The 24,492-nt window shown below is 35.4% G+C and overlaps 1 protein-coding gene and 1 long non-coding RNA gene across 10 annotated transcripts in view; both read right to left on the reverse strand.

Moving 5' to 3' along the window:
- ctnnd2a (catenin (cadherin-associated protein), delta 2a) overlaps window positions 1-24,492 on the reverse strand; it is a 640,689-nt gene that overhangs the window by 360,926 nt on the left and 255,271 nt on the right. The window lies entirely within an intron of this gene.
- Window positions 1,513-12,337, reverse strand: LOC147838044 (uncharacterized). Its single transcript, XR_015524965.1, has 3 exons — window positions 9,026-12,337; window positions 5,632-5,875; window positions 1,513-1,961 (listed from the first exon to the last, which is right to left on the reverse strand). It is a non-coding gene; the product is annotated as an uncharacterized LOC147838044 (long non-coding RNA).

Raw genomic sequence — 24,492 nt, forward strand, 5'->3', positions numbered from 1 at the left:
ACTTTGGCCACATGGTGGCGCTATAAAGTTTAAAAACCATAAAAATTACTCTAACCTTACAACCATTACTCCAATCAGCTTGAAATTTGGCATGCAGTGTCTTTGACCAAGTTGTCATAACATACTATAAGGACATTGGCATATCTCAAAAAACATGGCCGCCATTAGCCAATAAAAATTGAGCAGCCATTTAACAAGGTTAACGATGAGTGATCGGAACGAAACTCAGTGGGCATATTCAACTCATGGTCCTAGAGATCTGTAAGAATTTTGAAAGAAACCGGTCACTAGGGGGCGATTTTACGTATTTTTAGTGAGTAATGGGTTGTGTATTACACAACCTTTTGCGCAACCACACAAAATACATATCATATGATAGGCCTGCTTATACCAAACAGTTTGACACTAAAACCACTGCTGTCACTCACACCGTTCGTTAAATATTCATCAATATAGGAAAAACCTACTTTTGCGAACTAGTCCCTGGTTTTTCACTCAATCGCGACGAAACCAGTGTTGTTGGAATCTCTGGACTGTGTAGATCAATAATTATCAAAAAAAAGTTGAACTTTTCACTTTGGCTAGCTGTAACAGGCTAATTTACAAAAGGGGCGTGTCCACACGAACCTATATGCCTGTAAACCAATAAGGAAAACTCAAAACATCACAGAAATTGGTGAGCACATGTGGCATATCAACAAGATGAAACTTGCAAAATTTTGTGAAGATCAAACCATAGGTGGCGCTATAATAGAAAAAATAGTCTTTAAATAATGCTAAATCGCTTTTAAAAAAAGTAAATTTGCTTCTTTTACATACTATTTCACAAAAAACACTTAATCTAAATATCATATGATAGGTCTGCTCATACTGAAAAGTTTAAGACTAAAACCACTGCTGTTACTCAAACTGTTCATTAAAAAACCATCAATATAAACAAAACCTATTTTTGCGAACTAGTCCCTGGTTTTTAACTCAATCGCAACGAAACCAGTGTTGTATGAACCTCTGGACTGAGTAGATCAATAATTATCAAAAAAAAGTTGAACTTTCCATTTTAGATAGCTGTAACAGGCTCATTTACAAAAGGGGCGTGTCTACACGAACCTACATGCCTGTAAACCAATAGGGAAAACAGAAAACATCACAGAAACTGGTGAGCAGATGTGGCATATCAATGTGAATAAACATGCAAAATTTTGTGGAGATCGGGCTATAGGTGGCGCTATTATAGTGGAAATGGTTCTAAAAACATGCTAAAATGGCTTAAAAATGAAGTAAATGTGCTTCATTTACACACTTATCACTGAAATGATTTACAGTATAAGTTATTTTTTTGCCCATCTTGGATGTTTAAAGGTCTCAAAAACACATTTTCAATATTCTATCATTTTAGCCACTATAACACAGACTTTTAACTGTCACCTACCATTTCTAACCACTAGATGTCACAACAAGACCACTTATTTATTGTTCAAAACATTTGTATACCTTTGTTGTTTTACATTTTTTGAGTTTAAAGTCAGGGAAATTGCATTTAGGATCATTCTGAATCACATTTTGACCTGATGTAAACACTGTTATGCATTAAACATCTAATTTGGTCCCAGTTAACCTTTTCATAATAATTCTAAAAGGTAAAACTGGTTCTATGATTAAACACCTTGTTTTAAAACATATGTAAAGAAAATCACAACTGTGGCTTCTAGATGGCAGTAACAGACCACTTGATGTTTATTTTACTGCTCTATAGCAAAGAATGTAATGTAATGTTATATAATGCATTCTGAATCCCAAACTGACATGGCATGAACACAGTTAATGCATTTAAGATCAAATTTAATTAAAGCTTTTTTACACTTTTTACTCTGTAGATTTATTATTATTTTAATAAAATACAAATTTTTCATTTTATATAGTTAGAACATGCTCAATTATAGAAGGGATATGTTTATGCACACCTAAATGGCTGTAATCACATAAATAAATTACACTGTGGCCACTAGATGGCAGTAGGAGATCACTAATAGCTTACTCACTGCTCTTTTGTCATTTTTATTAAGAAGAGCTAAAATAGCCATAACTCATGAAGGAATTAAAATATCTTCACCAAACTTGTTACACATATGCAAGAGGTCAGTCTAAGGTCATAGCATAAAACTCGTAGACAATGGCCACATGATGGCGCTATACATTGTAAAATTACTGTATCTAAGTAACCATTTATCTGATTAACTTAAAATTTGACATGTCGTGTCTTTCGCTGCGTCCCAAATCGCATACTTATGCACTATTCTACGCCATTTTGTAGTATAAACAGTGTAAGTAGTGTGTTCACACTGAAAACTCTAAAAATCATAAGTGCACTTTAATTACCCGGATGATGCACTCATTCAGCTGCTAAAATGAAGTGTGGAATGATGGACACTTCACGCACTCAACGACCGCAGGTTTGCATACGTAGCGGAAGGGGCGGAGCTATCGGACGCACATGTTGGATAACTTTATTTATTTTGGATGGTGAAAGCAAATTTCTCCAACGAGAGTGATTATAGCGCCTCCCGATGGTGAATGCGGCAATACTCATGGCAGGTATTATTTGATAATTCTGTTGTTTATTTCACTGATTTGGCAACCGTCAAACGTCATTAGGGAAACGGTTTGAATTTCCGCTTAGTAAAAAAAACATTAGTGTGCCATTTGGGACACCACTTCATACATATACTATCCTGTTGAGTGTGTAAGTGCATAAGTACATAGTGCATGAGTGCATAGTGTATAGTGTGCCATTTGGGACGCAGCTATAGTCTAAGGTGCCATGACTCGATCTCCACATTATATCATAGGGCTGCTTATACTGGTCACTTTGACATAAAAGCGGTCACTCGAAATGTTCATTAAAAATTTGTCAATATGTAAAAATCGAAGTAGCTTCTCTGGAGTGTTTAATCAAACATTTGTTAGCTCAATCTATAAACTCTAACCCTCTGATCGTATATTTCATTGTCGAATAAACTATTTACAGGCGTCCTAACTGCTATATGACCTTACCCTGCTAAACTGCTTGACCCCCGTTAATTGCTGCTTGCAGCTATATTTATTATTATTATTATTATTATTCTGCCGAAGTCACTATTGCCCAGACCAAACCGTAAGGCCGAGAGAGCTGAAACTTGGCCAGATGGTAGTACTCCGGTACACTACATTCTCACCAAAGATCAACCAAATCGGACCATAGGTGGCGCTATGGTGCCAAAAACCAAGATTTTGGACATTTTTGGCCGCTATACGTTCACCGTTTGTCGTAGACTCAAAAACTTTACATTTTTTCAATCCTTGGGTTAGCCCCAACAAAAGTGTATAGCAGAAATTTTTTCTCTACGACGCACCGTTTTCCCGCTACATCGCGATTTGTCCGAAACCTACTTTTGCGAACTAGTCCTAGGTTTTACACTCAATCTAAACCAGACCAGCTCTCAAATGTTCTCTGGACACTGAATATCAATAATTATCAAAAAAAAGTTGACATTTTTATTCTCACGCGAAACAGTGCACAACAATGTTCGATGCTAATTGAAGCTAAATGCTAATTGCAGCTATAACTTTTGAACGAAATGAGATATCTTCACCAAACTTAGTACACACATGCATAACCTCAATTTGAGGTGACACTGCAATACCCGCAGACTTTGGCCACATGGTGGCGCTATAAAGCTAAAAAAATATAAAAATTACTCTAACCTTACAGCCACTAGTCCAATCAGCTTGAAATTTGGCATGCAGTGTCTTTGACCAAGTTGTCATAACATACTATAAGGACATTGGCATATCTCAAAAAACATGGCCGCCATCGGCCAATTAAAATTGAGCAGCTATTTAACAAGGTTAACGATGAGTGATCAAAACGAAACTCGCTGGGCATGTTCGACTCATGGTCCTAGAGGTCTGTAAGAATTTTGAAAGAAATCGGCCACTAGGGGGCGATTTTACGTATTTTTAGTGTGTAATGGGTTGTGTATCACACAACCTTTTGCGCAACCACACAAAATACATATCATATGATAGGCCTGCTCATACCAAACAGTTTGACACCCAAACCACTGCTGTCACTCACACCGTTCGTTAAATATTCATCAATATAGGAAAAACCTACTTTTGCGAACTAGTCCCTGGTTTTTCACTCAATCGCAACGAAACCAGTGTTGTTGGAATCTCTGGACTGTGTAGATCAATAATTATCAAAAAAAAGTTGAACTTTTCTTTTTGGCTAGCTGTAACAGGCTAATTTACAAAAGGGGCGTGTCCACACTAACCTACATGCCTGTAAACCAATAAGGAAAACTCACAACATCACAGAAATTGGTGAGCACATGTGCCATATCAATGAGAAGAAACTTGCAAAATTTTGTGAAGATCAAACCATAGGTGGCGCTATAATAGCAAAAATAGTCTTAAAAACATGCCAAATGGCTTAAAAATAAAGTAAATGTGCTTCATTTAAACACTATTTCACAAATACACTTAATCTACATATCATATGATAGGTCTGCTCATACTGAACAGTTTGACACTAAAACCACTGCTGTTACTCAAACTGTTCATTAAAAAAACATCAATATAAACAAAACCTACTTTTGCGAACTAGTCCCTGGTTTTTAACTCAATCGCAATGAAACCAGTGTTATATGAACCTCTGGACTGAGTAGATCAATAATTATCAAAAAAAAGTTGAACTTTCCATTTTAGATAGCTGTAACAGGCTCATTTACAAAAGGGGCGTGTCTACACGAACCTACATGCCTGTTAAACAATAAGAAAAACCCAAAACATCACAGAAATTGATGAGCACATGTGGCATATCAATGCGAATAAACATGCAAAATTTTGTGGTGATCGGGCAATAGGTGGCGCTATAATAGTAGAAATGGTTCTAAAAACATCATAAAATGGCTTATAAATGCAGTAAATGTGCTTCATTTACAAACCTATCACTGAAATGATTTACAAGTTGTTGTTTTTTTGCCCATCTTGGATGTTTAAATGTCTTAAAAACACATATTTTCAGTATTCTATCATTTTAGCCACTATAACACAGACTTTTAACTGTCACCTACCATTTTTAACCACTAGATGTCACCACAAGACCACTTATTTTTTTGTTCATAACATTTGCATACCTTTGTTTTTTGAAATTAAAGTCAGGGAAATTGCATTTAGGATCATTCTGAATCACATTTTGACATGATGTAAACACTGTTATGCATTAAACATCATATTTAGTCCCAGTTAACCTCTTCATAATAATTCTAATGGGTTAAACTGCTTCTATAATTAAACACCTTGTTTTAAAACACGTGTAAAGAAAATCACAACTGTGGCCACTAAATGGCAGTAACAGACCACTTGTTGATTATTTTACTGCTCTGTAGCAAAGAATGTGATGTAATGTAATGCATTCTGAATCCCAAACTGACATGACATGAACACAGTTAATGCATTTAAGATCAAATTTAGTCAAAGCTTTTCACACTTTTTACTCTGTAGATTTTTAATTATTTTAACAAAATACAAATTTTTCATTTTATATAGTTAGAACATGCTCAATCATAGAAGGGATATGTTTATTCACACCTAAATGGCTGTAATCACATAAATAAATTACACTGTGGCCACTAGATGGCAGTAGGAGATCACTAATAGCTTATTCACTGCTCTTTTGTCATTTTTATTAAGAAGAGCTAAAATAGCCATAACTCATGAAGGAATTAAAATATCTTCACCAAACTAGTTACACATATGCAAGAGGTCAGTCTAAGCTCATAGCATGAAACTCATAGACATTGGCCACATGATGGCGCTATACATTGTAAAATCACTGAATCTGAGTAACCATTTATCTGATTAACTTAAAATTTGACATGCCGTGTCTGTCTAAGGTACCATGACTCAATTTGCACATTATATCATAGGGCTGTTTACACTGGTCAATTTGAAATAAAAGCGGTCACTCAATGTTCATAAGAAATTTGTCAATATGTAAAAACTGAAGTTGCATTTCTGGAATGTTTTATCAAACGTTTGTTAGCTCAATCTATAAACTCTAACACTCTAATCATATATTTCATTGTCGAATAAACTACTTACAGGCGTCCTAACTGCTATATGACCTTATCCTGCTAAACTGCTTGACCCCCGTTAATTGCTGCTTGCAGCTATATTTATTATTATTAGGGGGTCAAGCGCGTAGCGCTGAAACCCTATTGTATTTGTTAGGATTTTTATTAGGGGGTCAAGCGCGAAGCGCTGAAACCCTATTGTTTTTGTTAAGATTTTTATTATTATTATTATTATTATTATTATTATTCTGCCGAAGTCACTATTGCCCAGACCAAACCGTAAGGCCGAGAGAGCTGAAACTTGGCCAGATGGTAGTACCCCGGTACACTACGTTCTGGCCAAAGATCAGCCAAATCAGATCATAGGTGGCGCTATGGCGCCAAAAAAACACTTTTTGGACATTTTTGGCCGCTTATCGTTCACCGTTTGTCGTAGACTCAAAAACTTTACATTTTTTGAATCCTTGGGTTAACCTGAACAAAAGTGTATAGCAGAAATTTTTGCTCTACGACGCACCGTTTTCCCGCTACATCGCGATTTATCCGAAACCTACTTTTACGAACTAGTCCTAGGTTTTTCACTCAATCTAAACCAGACCAGCTCTCAAATGTTCTCTGGACATTGAATATCAATAATTATCAAAAAAAAGTTGACATTTTTATTCTCACTCGAAACAGTGCACAACAATGTTCGATGCTAATTGAAGCTAAATGCTAATTGGAGCTATAACTTTTGAACGGAATGAGATATCATCACCAAACTTGGTACACACATGCATAAGCTCAATTTGATGTGACAGTGCAAAAACAGCGGACTTTAGCCACATGGTGGCGCTATAAAGCTTAAAAACCATAAAATGACCCTAACCTTACAACCGTTTGTCCGATCAGCTTGAAATTTGGCATGCAGTGTCTTTGACCAGTTTGCCATGACATATTAAAAGGACAATGACACATCTCAAAAAACATGGCCGCCATTAGCCAATTAAAATTGTGCAGCCATTTAGCAAGGTTAACGATGAGCGATCGGAACGAAACTCGCTGGGTATGTTCGACTTATGGACCTAGAGATCTGACAGAATTTTGAAAGAAATCGGCCAGTAGGGGGCGATTTTACGCCATTTTAAGGTGTAATGGGTTGTGTATCACACAACCTTTTGCAAAACCACACAAAATACATATCATATGATAGGCCTGCTCATACCGAACAGTTTGACACTCAAACCACTGCAGTCACTCACACCGTTCAGTAAATATGCATCAATATAGGAAAAACCTACTTTTGCGAACTAGTCCCTGGTTTTTAGTTTAATCGCGACGAAACCAGTGTTGTTGGAATCTCTGGACTGTGTAGATCAATAATTATCAAAAAAAAGTTGAACTTTTCACTTTGGCTAGCTGTAACAGGCTCATTTACAAAAGGGGCGTGTCCACACGAACCTACATGCCTGTAAACCAATAAGGAAAACTCAAAACACCACAGAAATTGGTGAGCACATGTGGCATATCAACGAGATGAAACTTGCAAAATTTTGTGAAGATCAAACCATAGGTGGCGCTATAATAGCAAAAATAGTCTTAAAAACATGCCAAATGGCTTACAAATGCAGTAAATGTGCTTCATTTACACACTATTTCACAAAAAACACTTAATCTACATATCATATGATAGGTCTGCTCATACTGAACAGTTTGACACTAAAACCACTGCTGTTACTCAAACTGTTCATTAAAAAACCATCAATACAAACAAAACCTACTTTTGCAAACTAGTCCCTGGTTTTTCACTCAATCGCAACGAAACCAGTGTTGTTAGAATCTCTGGACTATCTAGATAAATAATTATCAAAAAAAAGTTGAACTTTTCACTTTGGCTAGCTGTAACAGGCTCATTTACAAAAGGGGCGTGTCTACACGAACCTACATGCCTGTAAACCAATAAGGAAGAGGCAAAACATCACAAAAATTGGTGAGCACATGTCGCATATCAATGCGAATAAACATGCAAAATCTTGTGGAGATTGGGCAATAGGTGGCGCTATAATAGTAGAAATGGTTCTAAAAACATCATAAAATGGCTTAAAACTGCAGTAAATGTGCTTCATTTAAACACCTATCACTGAAATGATTTACAAGTTTGTTTGTTTTTTGCCCATCTTCGATGTTTAAAGGTCTCAAAAACACATATTTTCAATATTCTATCATTTTAGCCACTATAACACAGACTTTTAACTGTCACTTACCATTTCTAACCACTAGATGTCACAACAAGACCACTTATTTTTTGTTTATAACATTTGTATACCTTTGTTGTTTTACATTTTTTTTTTTGTTTAAAGTCAGGGAAATTGCATTTAGGATCATTCTGAATCACATTTTGACCTGATATAAACATTGTTATGTATTAAACATCTAATTTGGTCACAGTTAACCTCTGTGTAATAATTCTAATAGGCAAAACTGGTTCTATAATTAAACACCTAGTTTTAAAACATTTGCAAAGAAAATCACAACTGTGGCCACTAGATGGCAGTAAAAGACCACTTATAGTTTATAGTTTATTTTACTGCTCTGTAGCAAGGAACGTGATGTAATATAATGCATTCTGAATCCCAAATTGACATGAACTGAACACAGTTAATGCATTTAAGATAAAATTTTTGTCAAAGCTTGTCACACCTTTTACTCTTTAGATTTTTTAATTCTTTTAATAAAACACAAAATTATTAGTTTATATAGTTATATAGTTTTGTCATTTTTGTTGGGAAGAGCTAAAATAGCCATAACTCATGAATGGATTGAAATATCTACATCAAACTTGGTACACATATGCAAGAGGTTAATCAGAGGTCATAGCATGAAATTTGTAGACATTGGCCACATGGTGGCGCTATACATTGTAAAATCACTGTATCTGAGTAACCATTTATCTGATTATCTAAAAATTTGACATGCCGTGTCTTTGTCTAAGGTGCCATGACTCGATCTACACATTATATCATAGGGCTGCTTATACTGGTCACTTTGACATAAAAGCGGTCACTCGAAATGTTCATTAAAAATTTGTCAATATGTAAAAATCGAAGTTGCTTCTCTGGAGTGTTTAATCAAACATTTGTTAGCTCAATCTATAAATTCTAACACTCTAATCGTATATTTCGTTGTCGAATAAACTACTTACAGGCGTCCTAACTGCTATATGACCTTATCCTGCTAAACTGCTTGACCCCCGTTAATTGCTGCTTGCAGCTATATTTATTATTATTATTCTGCCGAAGTCACTATTGCCCAGACCAAACCGTAAGGCCGAGAGAGCTGAAACTTGGCCAGATGGTAGTACTCCGGTACACTACATTCTCACCAAAGATCAGCCAAATCGGACCATAGGTGGCGCTACAGCACCAAAAACCAACATTTTGGACATTTTTGGCCGCTATACGTTCACCGTTTGTCGTAGACTCAAAAACTTTACATTTTTCCAATCCTTGGGTTAGCCTCAACAAAAGTGCACAGCTGCACTTTTTGCTCTACGACGCACCGTTTTCCCGCTACATCGCGATTTGTCCGAAACCTACTTTTGCGAACTAGTCCTAGGTTTTTCACTCAATCTTAACCAAACCAGCTCTCAAATGTTCTCTGGACACTGAATATCAATAATTATCAAAAAAAAGTTGACATATTTATTCTCACTCGAAACAGTACACAACTATGTTCAATGCTAATTTAAGCTAAATGCTAATTGGAGCTATAACCTTTGAACGGAATGAGATATCATCACCAAACTTGGTAGACACATGCATAAGCTCAATTTGAGGTGACACTGCAAAACCCGCAGACTTTGGCCACATGGTGGCGCTATAAAGCTTAAAAACCATAAAATGACCCTAACCTTACAACCGCTAGTCCGATCAGCTTGAAATTTGGCATGCCGTGTCTTTGATCAGTTTGCCATGACATATTATAAGGACATTGGCACATCTCAAAAAACATGGCCGCCATTGGCCAATAAAGATTGAGCAGCCATTTAACAAGGTTAACGATCAGCGATCGGAACGAAACTCGCTGGGTATGTTCGACGTATAGACCTAGAGGTCTGTAAGAATTTTGAAAGAAATCGGCCACTAGGGGGCGATTTTACGCAATTTTAAGGTGTAATGGGTTGTGTATCACACAACCTTTTGCAAAACCACACAAAATACATATCATATGATAGGCCTGCTCATACCGAACAGTTTGACACTCAAACCACTGCTGTCAGTCACACCGTTCATTAAATATGCATCAATATAGGAAAAACCTACTTTTGCGAACTAGTCCCTGGTTTTTAGTTCAATCGCGACGAAACCAGTGTTGTTGGAATCTCTGGACTGTGTAGATCAATAATTATCAAAAAAAAGTTGAACTTTTCACTTTGGCTAGCTGTAAAAGGCTCATTTACAAAAGGGGCGTGTCCACACAAACCTACATGCCTGTAAACCAATAAGGAAAACTCAAAACACCACAGAAATTGGTGAGCACATGTGGCATATCAACGAGATGAAACTTGCAAAATTTTGTGAAGATCAAACCATAGGTGGCGCTATAATAGCAAAAATAGTCTTAAAAACATGCTAAATGGCTTACAAATGCAGTAAATGTGCTTCATTTACACACTATTTCACAAAAAACACTTAATCTACATATCATATGATAGGTCTGCTCATACTGAACAGTTTGACACTAAAACCACTGCTGTTACTCAATTTGTTCATTAAAAAACCATCAATACAAACAAAACCTACTTTTGCAAACTAGTCCCTGGTTTTTAGTTCAATCGCGACAAAACCAGTGTTGTTAGAATCTCTGGACTATCTAGATCAATAATTATCAAAAAAAAGTGGAACTTTTCACTTTGGCTAGCTGTAACAGGCTCATTTACAAAAGGGGCGTGTCTACACGAACCTACATGCCTGTAAACCAATAAGGAAGAGGCAAAACATCACAAAAATTGGTGAGCACATGTCGCATATCAATGCGAATAAACATGCAAAATTTTGTGGAGATCGGGCAATAGGTGGCGCTATAATAGTAGAAATAGTTCTAAAAACATCATAAAATGGCTTAAAACTGCAGTAAATGTGCTTCATTTACACACCTATCACTGAAATGATTTACAAGTTTGTTTGTTTTTTGCCCATCTTCGATGTTTAAAGGTCTCCAAAACACATATTTTCAGTATTCTATCATTTTAGCCACTATAACACAGACTTTTCACTGTCACCTACCATTTCTAACCACTAGATGTCACAACAAGACCACTTATTTATTGTTCATAACATTTGTATACCTTTGTTGTTTTACATTTTTTTGAGTTTAAAGTCAGGGAAATTGCATTTAGGATCATTCTGAATCACATTTTGACCTGATATAAACACTGTTATGCATTAAACATCTAATTTGGTCACAGTTAACCTCTGTGTAATAATTCTAATAGGCATAACTGGTTCTATAGTTAAACACCTAGTTTTAAAACATTTGTAAAGAAAATCACAATTGTGGCCACTAGATGGCAGTAAAAGACCACTTATAGTTTATAGTTTATTTTACTGCTCTGTAGCAAAGAATGTGATGTAATATAATGCATTCTGAATCCCAAATTTACATGAACTGAACACAGTTAATGCATTTAAGATTAAATTTTGTCAAAGCTTGTCACACATTTTACTCTTTAGATTTTTAAATTCTTTTAATAAAACACAAAATTATTAGTTTATGTAGTTATTTAGTTTTGTCATTTTTGTTGGGAAGAGCTAAAATAGCCATAACTCATAAATGGATTGAAATATCTACACCAAACTTGTAACACATATGCAAGAGGTTAATCAGAGGTCATAGCATGAAATTTGTAGACATTGGCCACATGGTGGCGCTATACATTGTAAAATCACTGTATCTGAGTAACCATTTATCTGATTAACTAGAAATTTGACATGCCGTGTCTTTGTCTAAGGTGCCATGACTCGATCTACACATTATATCTCAGGGCTGCTTATACTGAACGCTTTGACATAAAAGCGGTCACTCGAAATGTTCATTAAAAATTTGTCAATATGTAAAAATCGAAGTTGCTTCTCTGGAGTGTTTAATCAAACATTTGTTAGCTCAATCTATAAACTTTAACACTCTAATCGTATATGTCGTTGTCGAATAAACTACTTACAGGCGTCCTAACTGCTATATGACCTTATCCTGCTAAACTGCTTGACCCCCGTTAATTGCTGCTTGCAGCTATATTTATTATTATTATTCTGCCGAAGTCACTATTGCCCAGACCAAACCGTAAGGCCGAGAGAGCTGAAACTTGGCCAGATGGTAGTACCCCGGTACACTACGTTCTGGCCAAAGATCAGCCAAATCAGACCATAGGTGGCGCTATGGCGCCAAAAAAACACTTTTTGGACATTTTTGCCCGCTATACGTTCACCGTTTGTCGTAGACTCAAAAACTTTACATTTTTTGAATCCTTGGGTTAACCTGAACAAAAGTGTATACCAACAATTTTTGCTCTACGACGCACCGTTTTCCCGCTACATCGCGATTTGTCCGAAACCTACTTTTGCGAACTAGTCCTAGGTTTTACACTCAATCTAAACCAAACCAGCTCTCAAATGTTCTCTGGACACTGAATATCAATAATTATCAAAAAAAAGTTGACATTTTTATTCTTACTCGAAACAGTACACAACAATGTTCGATGCTAATTGAAGCTAAATGCTAATTGGAGCTATAACTTTTGAACGAAATGAGATATCATCATCAAACTTGGTACACACATGCATAAGCTGAAATTGAGGTGACACTGCAAAACCCGCAGACTTTGGCCACATGGTGGCGCTATAAAGCTAAAAAAACATAAAAATTACTCTAACCTTACAGCCACTAGTCCGATCAGCTTGAAATTTGGCATGCAGTGTCTTTGACCAAGTTGTCATAACATACTATAAGGAGATTGGCATATCTCAAAAAACATGGCCGCCATTGGCCAATTAAAATAGAGCAGCCATTTAACAAGGTTAACGATGAGTGATCGAAACGAAACTCGCTGGGCATATTCGCCTCACGGTCCTAGAGGTCTGTAAGAATTTTGAAAGAAATCGGCCACTAGGGGGCGATTTTACGTATTTGTAGTGTGTAATGGGTTGTGTATCACACAACCTTTTGCGCAACCACACAAAATACATATCATATGATAGGCCTGCTCATACCGAACAGTTTGACACTCAAACCACTGCTGTCACTCACACCGTTCGTTAAATATTCATCAATATAGGAAAAACCTACTTTTGCGAACTTGTCCCTGGTTTTTCACTCAATCGCAACGAAACCAGTGTTGTTGGAATCTCTGGACTGTGTAGATCAATAATTATCAAAAAAAAGTTGAACTTTTCACTTTGGCTAGCTGTAACAGGCTAATTTACAAAAGGGGCGGGTCCACACGAACCTATATGCCTGTAAACCAATAAGGAAAACTCAAAACATCACAGAAATTGGTGAGCACATGTGGCATATCAACGAGATGAAACTTGCAAAATTTTGTAAAGATCAAACCATAGGTGGCGCTATAATAGCAAAAATAGTCTTTAAATAATGCTAAATCGCTTAAAGAAAAGTAAATTTGCTTCATTTACATACTATTTCACAAAAAACACTTAATCTAAATATCATATGATAGGTCTGCTCATACTGAACAGTTTGACACTAAAACCACTGCTGTTACTCAAACTGTTCATTAAAAAACCATCAATATAAACAAAACCTACTTTTGCGAACTAGTCCCTGGTTTTTCACTCAATCGCAACGAAACCAGTGTTGTTGGAATCTCTGGACTGTGTAGATCAATAATTATCAAAAAAAAGTTGTACTTTTCACTTTGGCTAGCTGTAACAGGCTAATTTACAAAAGGGGCGTGTCCACACGGACCTACATGCCTGTAAACCAATAAGGAAAGCCCAAAACATCACAGAAATTGGTGAGCACATGTGCCATATCAATGAGAAGAAACTTGCAAAATTTTGTGAAGATCAAACCATAGGTGGCGCTATAATAGCAAAAATAGTCTTAAAAACATGCCAAATGGCTTAAAAATAAAGTAAATGTGCTTCATTTACATACTATTTCACAAATACACTTAATCTACATATCATATGATAGGTCTGGTCATACCGAACAGTTTGACACTAAAACCACTGCTGTCACTCACACCGTTCATCAAAAAACCATTAATATGTACAAAACATACTTTTGCGAACTAGTCCCTGGTTTTTAACTCAATCGCAACGAAACCAGTGTTGTATGAACCTCTGGACTAAGTAGATCAATAATTATCAAAAAAATGTTGAACTTTTCACTTTGGCTAGCTGTAACAGGCTCATTAACAAAAGGGGCGTGTCTACACAAACCTACATGCCTGTAAACCAATAAGGAAAACCCAAAACATCACAGAAATTGGTGAGCACATGTGACATATCAATGTGAATAAACATGCAAAATTTTGTAAAGATCGGTCTATAGGTGGCGCTATAATAGTAGAAATGGTCCTAAAAACATGCTAAAATGGCTTAAAAATGCAGTAAATGTGCTTCATTTACACACTTATCACTGAAATGATTTACAAGTTAATTTTTTTGCCCATCTTGGATGTTTAAAGGTCTCATAAACACATATTTTCAGTATTCTATCATTTTAGCCACTATAACACAGACTTTTAACTGTCACCTACCATTTCTAACCACTAGATGTCACAACAAGACCACTTATTTATTGTTCATAACATTTGCATATCTTTGTTGTTCTACATTTTTTTGAGTTTAAAGTCAGGGAAATTGCATTTAGGATCATTCTGAATCACATTTTGACCTGATATAAACACTGCTATGCATTAAACATCTAATTTGGTCACAGTTAACCTCTGTGTAATAATTCTAATAGGCAAAACTGGTTCTATAATTAAACACCTTGTTTTAAAACATATGTAAAGAAAATCACAACTGTGGCCACTAGATGGCAGTAACAGACCACTTATAGTTTATAGTTTATTTTACTGCTCTGTAGCAAAGAATGTAATGTAATGTAATGCTTTCTGAATCCCAAATTAACATGAACTGAACACAGTTAATGCATTTAAGATTAAATTTTGTCAAAGCTTGTCACACCTTTTACTCTTTTGTAGATTTTTAAATTATTTTAATAAAACACAAAATTATTAGTTTATATAGTGATATAGTTTTGTCATTTTTGTTGGGAAGAGCTAAAATAGCCATAACTCATGAATGGATTGAAATATCTACATCAAACTTGTTACACATATGCAAGAGGTTAATCAGAGGTCATAGCATAAAACTCGTAGACATTGGCCACATGGTGGCGCTATACATTGTAAAATCACTGTATCCGAGTAACCATTTATCTGATTAACTAGAAATTTGACATGCCTTGTCTTTGTCTAAGGTGCCATGACTCGATCTACACATATCTTAGGGCTGCTTATACTGAACGCTTTGACATAAAAGCGGTCCCTCGAAATGTTCATTAAAAATTTGTCAATATGTAAAAATCGAAGTTGCTTCTCTGGAGTGTTTAATCAAACATTTGTTAGCTCAATCTATAAACTTTTACACTCTAATCGTATATTTTGTTGTCGATTAAACTACTTACAGGCGTCCTAACTGCTATATGACCTTACCCTGCTAAACTGCTTGACCCCCGTTAATTGCTGCTTGCAGCTATATTTAAAAATGAAATTGTAAGCACTTCTGTTTTTCTATCGTTTTCTTTGGAAGCCTAAATACAAATATGGAACAAGCTCTGTGAAAATAGCAGCGCTTGAACAACATTTTAGCTTCCTCTGCTATAACATTACAGTGCCTCCTCTGGCCATGCCCCGTCACTGCACGAGGTGTATGTGCAAAGTGACCTGAAGCATTTGTGATCTCACTAACTTGTATGTATTTTTTTGTAGTCCCCAAACTTCGTTCGCTGTAGGCTTTGCTAAGCTAATTCTATAGAAGTCAATGTCTCCCTTTGCATTGAACTTTGAGTCTATTACATTCAGAGGTGTTGTTTATGTTCATAAAGCATCAACTAAAGTTTAAAATACGATATCGAAGTGGACCACCCCTTTAAAAACTGTTTTATTTTAGAATATATATTTAAAATGTAATTTATTCATGTGATTTTAAAGCTGAATAATTTTAATAATCATTCCAGTCACATGATCCTCAGACATCATTCTATTATATTCTAAAACTTTTGATTTGACAACAACAATGACAAAAACTACCATTATAATTACTATTTTTATTATTATTATACTTTTACTATTATAATTATTTACCTATTTACCAAAATAGTTCCCTTTTTTCTCCAAATTAACAAAAGAACAATTAATTCAGTATATGTACAGTGTACAGTATATGTAACAGACTTTAATTCACCCATGCACACACTATTAAAATTAATTAGTCACTTTACGTTTAAAAAGTGAATAAACCCATTGTAACTTAGAACTGTTACGTTTAATTAACTTATTTTTTTAAAACTATGCACATAATTATTTGAATTAATAATTTTAAAGCAACAAATTTACTCACTTTTTTAGGTAAAGCCAACTAATCACTTAAAAGACAATTAGTGTACAGTGATCACTCACTATAACACGGTTCGCCTTTCGCGGTCTTGCAATTTCGCAGATTTTTTTAGTGCAATTTGACATGCTTTCGGTTCTGCGTCCATTCAGCTTGTCAAATTTACAAACTTTCGATCGCTAGCAGCGTGACTCTGAAGTGCTCTACTGTAAGTTTTCTCCCCAACAAACCCCACAATGTTGACGAAACTGCACCTGCTGTAACACCCGAAAGGCAAAAAGGAATGCTAACCATTGCACAAAAAGTTGGACTTCAGGACATACTAAAGGTAGATAAAACTGTTTAAAGTGTGTGCTGAGGTGTTTTACAACCTAACATCTATAATAATTGTAAAAAGTAAAGCGGAATACTTTGTGGAATACACCTATTGCAGGATATTTTTAGAACCTAACTTCACAATAACAGGGGACCACTGTACTCACTTTTTTAAAGTAAAATCAACTAAACACTTTACAGTGTTCATACCAACAAAGAAAATGCAAGTAACACACGAATAGTGATTTCTCATATAAAAAAAAAATTACTACAATAATTTAAAATCGTATTTATCTATTTAAAAAACAACATAAATGTTACAATATATAAATGTTTTTGCTTACTTCTAGCTTAATCTGTTTAACTATTGTCTGGCATTTAAATTTTATTAGAAAATTAGAAGCATCTGAGGATTCAAAATTTAATACTTCGCTGTATTTTTTATGTCCAGGTATGGACTCAAAATCTGTGGGTTGAAGGAATGAGTCTGTACATACAAACTTCTTTTGGCTATTTGATGAAGTGATACACAATTGGAAATGGCAACAAGGATTCCCCTGAGAGAGGAACTCGGGGAAGTTCCTGAGTGTATGTCTGAAAGTAAAGTGAATCGCAGCCATAGATGTACTGAACTACAATGACATTACTCATAGAAGGCACTGAGACTGATGGCTTCAAGACATTCATATTTTTCTTATTCCAGCAATCCTTAGATCACTAATGCATTCTGAAGGAGTCAGAGAGAAGCTTTTTAAAAAAAAAAAAGTCTTGGGATCATGGGGACCAGTGTTTGTTGGCCGTCAGATAATACACAAAAGCGTGTCCACATTAGACACCTCCGGCTACTTTATCTCAACTCACCCTGCTATCAGATCAATTATTGAAAGCCACTCTGTCCTTAGCGAAACGTTAGAGCTCACTGTAATTCCAGCCCGTTATAGTAAATATACTTAGCTTCAATACATAATTCATGGCCTGTTATGTTTGACTGTGGTACTCTGACGCCTGAAGCCCTGAGAATGTTGTGGCAAGGGTTGTGTATTCAGTGGAGGCATTATCTGTTTTGATTATTTTGACTTTAAAGCTGGAATTGGATTGCGAAAACCTGTACCGCTTCTTTTTTCTCTTGTTGCCAACTTTAACAGGACGCACAAAGTCAATAACTTATTTAAAAGCCACTTTGAACTCAGGGAAAAGATCAATGACATGCAACTTTCTCTGGAAAGAGATTAAGAGTTTTTGGTGGAGTAATGTATCCTCAATAGAACAGATGCTTAGGCTTTTTTTTGTTCTTAATCTATGGCAATAAATAAATTAATAGATAGATTGGTAGGTAAAAAATTAAATAAATAAAAGGCGACACAGTGGCTTAGTGGTTAGCACTGTCGCCTCACAGCAAGAAGGTCACTGGTTTAAGTCCCGGCATTTCTGTGGGGAGTTTGCATATTTTCCTTGTGTTCGTGTGGGTTTCCTCTGGGAGCTCCAGTTTTCCCTACAGACCAGAGACACGTGCAAACTTTGCACTGCAAAGACAGGTGAATTGAATAAACTAAATTGCCTGTAGTGTATGTTTGTGAATGAGTGTTTATTGATGTTTCTCAGTACCGGGTTGCAGCTGGATGGGCATCCGCTGTGTAAAACATTTGTGGTTTATTTCTCTGTGGCAACCCCCAATTAATAAACGGACTAAGCTAAAGGAAAATGAATGAATGATAAATTTATAAATAAATAAAAATAGACTAAATGAGAATGGTAAAGTTAAACGTCACCACCCAAATAAAGAGAAAAATAGCTATTCAATAAATTCAGAGATTAAGAAATTGCAGTGACGTATTAACTAGCTATTGTTGCATGATTGTAATTGTATAAATTTGCAAGTGGTGCTCACTGCAGAGCCATTTGGGCAGAGCTGAGCTCCAGCGAGGGGGAGCTTGAGCTATCGCTCCTCCTTTCTTGCACTTCTTCTACGAGTGATGTCACTGGGGGTAGGGTTAGGGGTGGGGTTGGTGTACGCATTAAAACAGCTTATAGGAGGAGGAGCGAGAGCTCATGCTCCCCCTCGCTGGAGCTCAGCTCTGCTCAAATGGCTCTGCAGCGAGCAGTGTCTCTAAATTTGTAGAATTTGAAATGTCCAAAAATATAAACAACTCAACAGTCTAAATTGTAAATATTATAAAACATTATACATCTTTATTTTAAAAACATTACTGAATATGCTGAATATAATTTCAGGGTTTTTTTCTTCCAAATTATAAACTCAATTCAAGGAATTACTTGCCATTTCTTTGTACTCATTTGTAGATATAAATTCTTAAGTGAACTACATTTGAATTTAGCTTATTCATCCATTCATTAAATTTTCTTCATCTAAAGGCCGGCCTACACTGTGATTTTTTATAATCCAGAACGATTGTAACATGTCAGACTGCACAAACATGGCTCCCATGTCACACTGTAAGATCTCAGCTGTTATTAAGTCAGACTGAAAGGCAATGAAGACGAGCCAAACAAGAAAGAAAACACCGCTGGAGTTTGACGTCATCCACGTGTGACACTTTTACTATACCGCGTTCTGAAATGATTTCTCACAGCAAACGTAAACAATCTGTAGCAGCAATTTTGCACACAGCACACAGCTCCTATTGGTTCTTGGATTAACGTTTATCATAGCTGTTGTCACACTTCAGGAAAGTGTCTGAAATTTTATGACACTGCCAGAACTTCATCAGAGGAAAAATCTGGTCGCAACGGGCATAATCTGTGAACATGTCAAACCAACGATCAAAGATTACAGATTTTAGCCTAGGATTTCAGAAATCTATTAGCATTTCCCAAATTTGTCTCAGATGACAAAGGCCCAAAACCTATTCTCTCTATTAGCCCTTCCCCTTACCCAATTCTCTTTAGCTTGAAGGCGTAGGGAAGGGATAAATACCCCTTCAAACAAAGATTTTTCAGGACCACACTCGAAACCAAGGGGTACGAAAATTTCCCAGAATACACCAGCTACAATGGCAGGATCACTGCACCCGGAGGTAAGAAGAGCCACAAATTAGTATTTTTTGTCATTACTACAAATTTTTACAACAAAAAAACACAATTAAATACATTTATAACATTGTTTCTGTTTTACCATCACACTTAAAAACAAAAAACAAAAAATTTTTTTTTCGCTATTTATAATCCATAATAATAACCCCTGTATAGCAGTCCCACAACATTATGACACTCAATGACACTGGAATCCCCTGTCAGAAAAGTCTAGTGGCTAGAAATGAGCTTTTTACAGTGTCTGCTATAATGTTAATGTAGTTTTCTTGTTTAGATGGATATGGCCACTGTGTATATGCGCAGTATAGTTACAATATTATTGCCATATTATCATTATAATAACAGTGATTTCCTAATTAATACCAATAAATAATGCAACTTGAATAACTACAGCAGTCGTGATCTTCTGATCTCATATGAAGCAAGAGATCGCGATGACATACGAGGATGTGTGCAGGTGCTTTAGTGCTTTCCAATTTCTTAGGGGTAAATTTTGAAGACCTTCCTCTTCACATTTGTTTTTAAGGGCCAACGGGAAGAGGTGCAGAAATAGAATTGGGGTTGGGCCAAAATTGGGGCTGAAATCTCACAGTGTGAGCAGGGCTTTAGTCATTATTTCAGAGGTCGCCACAGCGAAATTAACCACCAATTATTTAGCACATGTTTTACACAGTGTATGCCCTTCCAGCCGCAATCCAGTTCTGGAAAACACCCATACACACTCTTTCACACACACACACATACACTTCGGCCAATTTAGTTTATTCAATTCACCTATAGAACATGTTTTTGGACTGTGGAGGAAACCAGAGAACCCAAAGGAAACATGAGCACAGGGAAAACATGCAAACTCCACACAGAAATTCCAACTGGCTTAGCTGGGACAAGAACCATCAACCTTTTTGCAGTCAGGTGGCACTGCTGATCCCAGAGCCACTGTGCCGCCTCTTGAATTTAGCTAATTAGCAACATGTCTGACACCTCCAAGTCTACTTGCCTTAGGAACTTAGATGCACTTTTTTGTCATGGGAGGCAGGAACATGAAGAATAATATTAAAAGACCGGTCGCTATCACTGGTTGGTAGTGCACCTTTTCAGGCCAAGGGAGTGATGTTTACTCACACAGCTCCTACAAACTGACATCGGGTCACGGCACCAATTTGACTCCTGAACCACCATCTCTGGCATGAGAGGTGGGCATGTTAACATTGATGTCTCTAGCATCAGGTAGAGCACCTTCTAATGCTAGGATAGTGAGATCTTTTGATATAGTTCCTTCTGATTGACCTCTGTTTAATTGCTGTTTAAACAAAACCTCACTACACTCCGGGTCACGGCACCAACGTCTCCTCCAGATCTACTGCTTCTCATCTGAGAGCGGTATTCAAGCATCTAAAGTTTATTGGATTCAAACATCTAGCATCAGTTAATGCACATTATATTGCTTGGGTAGTGAGATTTATTGATATATTTCCTCCATTATACTCATCCAACCAAACCTCACTACAATCCGGGTCATGGCACCAATGTGACTACTCTGCGTTTGTTCTCCTAAGTCTAAGTTGCAGTTGAACTGGCATCTCTCTCACAAAAGTTGAATGAGTTACAGTCAATGACTCTTATAGCATCAGTAGCTTGTGCACAACCTTACTCCCATCTGGGTCACGGCACCAATCCAACCCCTCTGGTTACATTGCCCTACTCTAAGCCAGTATCTCTGGAATGAGTGGTGGGTGCACTAATACAGAACTCCCTTCGCTGTGTTAATCTCCTTTGAGAATGTGTGTATCATTAATCTTTTCGAGTTCAAGTTAGCTCTTAAGTAAATTAATTTGTGTGTTAACAATGTAATCCCTCTTGCTCTAATTGCCTGCTCTGTTCTGGTATTCTTGGCTCCACTTGACCATCACTGGCCCGCTCAAACCTGCACCTCTAGTTCAGCTCGAGATGGCATATTTGTAGAAATTGAGCAGAATTTGAACTCCGGCATGGGAAGGGAAATGCACTAACATATGATATTTCTTTTGGCCAGGGAAATTAGCTTTACCAAGAAAGCTTTTACTAGGTTGGCCTCTGGACAATCAACCCTCATCTTTGTCAGTAATATAGTTTTGAAGCAGCTTGAAGATAAACAAATGTCTGATGCATTTTAATTTAGGATGAATAATCTATAATCATCTTCAACAGATTTTTGCTTCCATATAATAGAGATTGATTTGCCCACAACAGAACTCGAAGTATATAGTATATTTCTAACAATAGACTTTTCCCTGCTTGTTCTGGCACACAGCTTACAGTTCTGCTGTCTTAATTTACAGTGGCATGCGGCCAGCTGTAGTTTCCCATAAAAATAAATAAAAACGTTATTGCCGTCCATAAATAAAACATTTTGGGTGCAGTTTACAACATAACAGGCAGCTTAATTATCAGAACTGACATAATGAAATTGATGCACATGACATTAATCCTGACAGATGTTCTCGGTTATGTTGAAAATGCAGACATAAAGTAAAAGATACTTTAGATGTTGTAGATGTAAAAAAATTACTGTTCTCTGTTCTTTAAAATGTCAGATATCAAAATGTTGTGTCAAATTTGTTTAAAATAAGTTTGCAGTATATACTATGTACCCTCTTAGTATAGTAAACATGTGTTATTATTACTATTACTATTATTATCATCATTATTATTATTATTATTGGTTTTATTTAATAATAATAATAATAATAATAATAATAATAATAATAATAATAATAGTAATAATAATAACAACAACAACAACAACAACAACAATAATAATAATAATAATTATTATTATTATTATTATTATTATTGTTGTTGTTATTGTTATTGTTATTCAATTTTGTTGATCAAAAAATATTGATCCTGATCAAATCCTTATAAAGATATTGTTATTATTATTATTATTATTATTATTATTATTGGTTTTATTTAATAATAATAAAAATAATAATAATAATAATAATAATAAAGTTTTGTTGTTGTTGTTGTTGGTGTTCTTCTTCTTCTGCTTATTCTTCTTCTTCTTTATATTCTTCTTCTTATTATTATTATTATTGTTATCAATAATATTATTATCATTATTATTATTATTATTATTATTATTATTATCATTATTATCATTATTATTATTAATATTCATATTAATATTAATATTCATATTCATATTCATATTCATATTATTATTATTATTATTATTATTATTATTATTATTATTATTATTACATATTTATGAAATTATGTTCATCCAAAAACATTGATCCTGATCAAGTCCGTATGGAAATATTTATTATTATTATTATTATTATTATTATTATTATTATTATTATTATTATTGTTATTATTATTATTATTATTATTATTATTATTATTATTATTATTATTATTATTATTATTATTATTATTATTATATTGCATTTATTCCACTGTGTTGCTCAATGAAACTGTGAAAAAAAAAAACTAAATACTCTTCGGCAAAAAAAAAGGTTATTGATTTTACAATTCTCAGGCATTATAAGCAACAGTAAGTTTTGACACTGACAACATATCAAAAAAGAGCTCATATTGTATGTACCTTGCGAGAGGAAAGAACCAAGATATCTTTCCAAACTCAATTAGAACGACTGTGCCATTTTAAGATAAGAAATGTTCTGCTATTATGAAGAGCCTCGACACTCTCTGTAAATGGAGTTTATTTATTTATTTTTGCCGAAAGGCTCTGCCTGGAAATACTTTCATATCATTGCAATAACTAGCCCTAGATTACTTCATGCACCAGTTATCATATGCATAGCAGGGTTATTCTAGTTAAATCAAAAAAATAAATAAAATAAATAAATAAATACAGAAAATGTTTCTTGAAATACAATCTATAAAAACTGTATAAACAAAAGCACAATAAGCACAACACTAAAACTTAAACTAACATAAAAAAAGCTAATTAAAACATTAATACAATATATTGAAACAACACTGATGCATTGTCAGTGTTTAGTAAGCTATGCATTAAACCTACACAACTCCACATCCTTATAAACTCAAAGTTAAAATGTTTAGCCCTCCTGTGATTTATTTTTCAAAAATTTCCCAAATAATGTTTAACAGAGGACGGCATAGTGGCTCATTGGTTAGCACTGTCGCCTCACAGCAAGAAGCTCACTGGTTGAGTCCTGGCTGGACCAGTTGGCGTTTCTGTGTGGAGTTTGCATGTTCTTCCCGTGTTCGTGTGGGTTTCCTCTGGGTGCTCCGGTTTCCCCCACAGTCCTACACAGTCCTACTAAATTGGCTGTAGTGTATTAGTGTGTGTGTAAATGTGAGACTGTATAGTTGTTTTCCAGTACTGGGTTGCAACTGGAAGTGCATCTGCT

Source organism: Danio rerio, chromosome 24 (genome assembly GCF_052040795.2).
Source record: "Danio rerio strain M-AB ecotype USA chromosome 24, GRCz13ab, whole genome shotgun sequence".
In the NCBI taxonomy this organism is placed as follows: domain Eukaryota; kingdom Metazoa; phylum Chordata; class Actinopteri; order Cypriniformes; family Danionidae; genus Danio; species Danio rerio.